This window comes from Nilaparvata lugens, unplaced genomic scaffold (assembly GCF_014356525.2).
Source record: "Nilaparvata lugens isolate BPH unplaced genomic scaffold, ASM1435652v1 scaffold3259, whole genome shotgun sequence".
Classification (NCBI taxonomy): domain Eukaryota; kingdom Metazoa; phylum Arthropoda; class Insecta; order Hemiptera; family Delphacidae; genus Nilaparvata; species Nilaparvata lugens.
The window spans coordinates 1-4,929 of record NW_024090399.1 but is presented as its reverse complement, the minus strand read 5'-3'; the positions used below and the strand labels follow the sequence as shown (position 1 = coordinate 4,929).

Sequence of the window (4,929 nt, the reverse complement as noted above, 5' to 3'; positions counted from 1 at the left end):
TAATGAAACTATTCAGATCTCAATTAAAACATTTTAAACTTCACTTATATAGAAAAATTTCAAGAGGACTAAAACATTTCTACCCTAGCCAGCAGCCATCTTTTCTTGAGAGAAGTGCCCGAAGTTTTTGGGGATGCCTAGACACGACATCAATTGCCAACCTCACTAATAAAGAATACCAGTTTACAAATTATATTTATTATTCTCAATAAAACTTTATTTTTAAACTGTTTTGAATTTTATTTAACCTTCATGTTGTTTAGAATTATTTGTTAATTGAGAAATAGAACTTTGTTACAGTAGGTCATTCAACATTAGAATAGCTGATAAATTCCAGGCAGATGTCAAGTCCAAATATCAATTATACCGATATTTACTATAAAGTTTTATTGATATTTTGAATATCAAATTGAAGATTCGATTTTTTATTGAGAAAATGTGATACAGTATTACAAATTAAAACATTTGATGTTTTTAGAAATAAAACCAACTTTATATTTTCTAAACAACACTTATATAAAAACATTTTGAGAGACTAGTTTTCGTTGTTGCACCATTTTACTCATCTCAAGTAACTGGTTTGTTATTTTAGTCGAAATTGAATATCTATAGTTTTTTATAGTGATGTTGACTATTTTAAATTATTTTCATTTATTTCCAATGACCAGGCATTCCTGGATAGATTGATCGCGTCTTCAGTTATAGGATGGTCATAGTTGACTAGGCCCACCGCAAAGAAGACCAACGCTAATCCACAAAAAGCAACCCACGCCGAGGATGTTATGTAAACCAAAGAAGCTAAGCTTTTCCAGACATCTGTGTAATACATGCAATGAATAATCCACTTGTCAGCTGATTGATTATGAATAATTCCATAGCAATGATTTACAAAACATCCCACAGCGTGGTTTGCTTTTCGTGGATTAGCCTGGGTTTAGTTTGCGGCGGGCCATATGAGCATATAATAGAGGTACTGTAAGATATAGGCCATACGAAAACCAAACACGGTGTACCGTATTTCAAATCAAAAACTGGTAGATTGTTTTTTTATTAAATTCCAATTTTACAAAGATTAACATAAACATTTTCAGATGCTCTTAGAAGTTTTAGGAAGGAGAATTATTCAGCCTGCAAATATAAAAATACCTCTTGAGAAGAAAATAATTTTTACAGTTTGGATGTTGAGGAAACCAGAGACATTCTTAGCTGCTGATGACAAATACAATTTTTCTCAAAGTACTGCTCATAGAACATTCTATGGGATAGTGGATGTCATTGCAGCTTCAGTAGATGAACATGTTCAACACTCTTGCAGCAACTAAAGTCATCTGATATAATTAATAGCAGCCTTTACTTCATCGTTTGCTTGCTACATAAGAACTTTCTTTAATACAAGATTATCACCCGGTTGCACAACTGTCTTTTAACTTTTAATCCCAAATAAATTTAACTTTTGTTGCCTCAGGTCCACACATGACCCTCTGTGGTGGCTTCTGTAACATAAAGAGAGGGGCATATAATGAACAATGATATTAAAACATCATTAAATAGTGAAGATGATTGACTTCCATATTTAGGCCTACTAAGCATTATGTTATCATTACTAGTAGTGCAGTCTATATACAGTGGTGCTTGCAAAATATATTGTAGTTCTGAATTTTCAATATGATATAAATCACTCTCAAACAGGCTGTATCAGTGCCACTTTTTCGAAGTTGTTCAAGAAGGAAACTTCAAGCTTGGCTACAAAATTTTACAGAAACTTGATTAAATTACACCGAAAGAGTAGCTCAAATAATGTCATAATCATGAACATATAACATAGAAGAAACGCGTCTATAATGAGGTCACGTTTAATTGGCAGTAGAGAAATATATTAGAACAACGTTGTCAATTCTCTGCCTAGTCACTGCCTTTTATAGAGGATAGCTGATACCAGTATATATTATGTAATATCAACTGTTCATTCTTGTTTAAAACAATCAATTCATTGTACTCATCAAGTAAATTTATTTTTCAATAAATAATACACTTGCTTAATTAGATTGAAAATTTTGTTAATTGATTATATTCCTACATTGTAAAAAACCAATCTGGCAAAAGGATAGCAACACGAATGTTAATCAAATTTCCCCAAACATTTTATTTATCTCATAGTTTTAGAGATTTCCCTATACTGTGAGTCTTCTAGGTTGTTCTCTGTATCTTCTTTAGTATTGAAAAGACAGACTTCTTTCAATTGTGGAGTAGCTTGGTTTAAGTTTTCAAAATGCAATGGGTATAAAGCTGCATTATTATACACCAAAGTTTTCACAGATTATTCTATAAAAAAGTTGTTAATTATCTTTAAAAAATTTGCTGTTCTCAAACAATGTGGAGTACCAAAAGCTGGCATTTTTTCGCCTAGAGAGCATATAGTAGCATTCATGGACTTGTAATGATGGAAAATTTTGTTGGCAACTTTCTCAGTGTTTTCGACAATGTATGGAAAACAAAAATCATGTTAGAAAGAAGGATTTTCACAAGTTGAGGAAGCAATTTTGCTGTAATGTTAACATATTGCCATAATAATTTGTTTAAAACTTGAATGACAACTCTAATGTAAAAGCTCAAAGTTTTTAGCTTGGCGTAAATTATAAGTCTCTACAAAAATAGCAGCAGAATATGGTAAAATTACTCACAACAATCTGACTACTATCACTAATCGTTATTATGTGATAAAATTTATATTATAAGAGGATTGAATGGAAGCGCCTTACCTGCTGCTACACCAGCCATCTTGATGTAGCCGTAGTATTCTTTCATGGGATTCTTTCGGACTGGAATAAGTCCGAGCTGCCTGTAAAACAAAAATCATAAAGTTTCAGTACTTGAGCAGTTGAATTTAAATTAGAATCAATCTTAAGGAAATGCAGAGGACCTGCATAGCAAATAAAATTATTCTTATAGAATGCAAGAGATAATTTTCATTATCTTTATTATGCATAATAGGCCCATTCCATAAAATAACAGACTTTCCAATGAAAATGAGTGAAGTTTATTAGGTTTATGTTTCTGTTTTGCAGACCAAGTATTCTGAAATTTTATAATGAAATTCTATTTATTTTTTATATTTTTTCTTTATTCATATTCAACCTATTACATCATTTTTGCTCTCAAAAAGTTAACAATGAACTGCTTAATAAAGGAAAAATCACGCTTCCATGGAATAAGACATACAAATAGAAATAAAATAGAAATTGAAACTGTGCAATGCATTTTCCATAAGAGTCAATGTGTTACAAAATGACGAATCCCACAGCAATGCGGGTTGCCCATATTTACCAGCTGCGTCACTTTCTTTGTGTGCTAGTCCATTCCAGTTAGTATAGAGCTCAGTGGGCCACCCGCGTTCCATGGGAGCTTTTGACAGTTCATCACCCGGTCGCCATCTTTGGTTTTTCTTGCCGGGTCAGGAATTGCCTGGCAATCAGAATCGTGACCCGACCAAATAGTACGTGCTACGAAGTTCTAGCATGAGTATATTTTTGTAGGCAAATTTTATAAAATAATTGAAAAGAAATAAATTTATACATTATTGGCAGGTAAGTTATTATTGCATTATTGACAATATTGTATATTAGTTTAGTATGACTATTTATGAAATATATTTGTGCTCATGGTGTGATCTATTGAAAACTGTTAGGCTTTTTAGTTTTCATCAAGAAATTGTGAATATGAAATATTATATTTGTAACAATATTCATTGTTCCAATTGTGAATGATGAGGATATGGGAAATTATCATGAGAAGTCAGTCTGTTATAACAATTTATTTCTCTGCTTTGCTTTTCTGCATTGTGTTGTGTCGACTCTGTGTGTGCATAGAAGGTATGCTACTGGGAAAATCGTGTCGTCTCAGTATTTTGTATTAATTATGACTTTTATGCCAACTTAAGGCTTGTTAGTATTTGGCTGTGGAACCATCTGTTCCAATAGCATATTTTAGTTTTTCCTGCCTCAGTAAATGCTTCAAATAAATTTATTGTGATAGATAATTTTAAGTGTAAATGTATTGTGATAGTTATTGAGTATAGTCCTTTGGATTTTTTGTAATGGAAGATGGTAATGGTAATTCAAACTGATGAGTGAGGAAGAAAATGAACGGTACCTACATGCTCTTGTAGAAATGTAGAGTACCTATAAGAAGGAATCAAGATATTTTAGATGGAATAAATAGAGAATATATAACTATTATTTAACAAAAATCCTAAATAAATGCTGCAAATCACCCCAAAGGCTTCTGCTACTGCAGACATTGACAACAGGGTTAACAGGTAGATGGAAATTCGATGAGAAACTAATCCAAAAATTTGTTGCCAGCCCGGGAATCGAACCCGGTACCTCCCAATTGCTAGTCTGGAATGCTTACCCTTACACCAAACTGACAATCTCTGGATAGCAGCGCTCATTTTATACAAAGCCATAGCAGCCAACCAATGTCAATGTCTGCAGTAGCAGAAGTCTTCGGGGTGATTTGCAGCATTTATTTAGGATTTTCGTTAAATAATAGTTATATATTAATTAGCATTTGAATAAATGCATTCTCTATTTATTCCATCTATAACTGGTTGGCCGCTATGGCTTCGTATAAAATGAGCACTGCTATCCAGAGATTGTCAGTCTGGTGTAAGGGTAAGCATTCCTGACTAGTAATTGGGAGGTGCCGGGTTCGATTCCCGGGCTGGCAACTAATTTTTGGATAGCAGTTCTCATCGAATTTCCATCTACCTGTTACATGTTGTCAATGTCTGCAGTAGCAGAAGTCTTTGGGGTGATTTGCAGCATTATTAGGATTTTTGTTAAATAATATAATAATAATAATATAATAATAATAAAGCTTTATTATCATCCATAATGAACAAAAGCCTCTCTGTATGAGGTAATAAAA

General features: G+C 32.7%; 1 long non-coding RNA gene across 1 annotated transcript; it reads right to left on the bottom strand.

The window, feature by feature from the left end:
* Positions 1-1,213: 1,213 nt before the first annotated feature.
* On the bottom strand, positions 1,214-3,451 carry LOC120355595. Its single transcript, XR_005573670.1, has 3 exons — positions 3,325-3,451; positions 2,760-2,839; positions 1,214-1,493 (listed from the first exon to the last, which is right to left on the bottom strand). It is a non-coding gene; the product is annotated as an uncharacterized LOC120355595 (long non-coding RNA).
* Between the last annotated feature and the right edge of the window lie 1,478 nt (positions 3,452-4,929).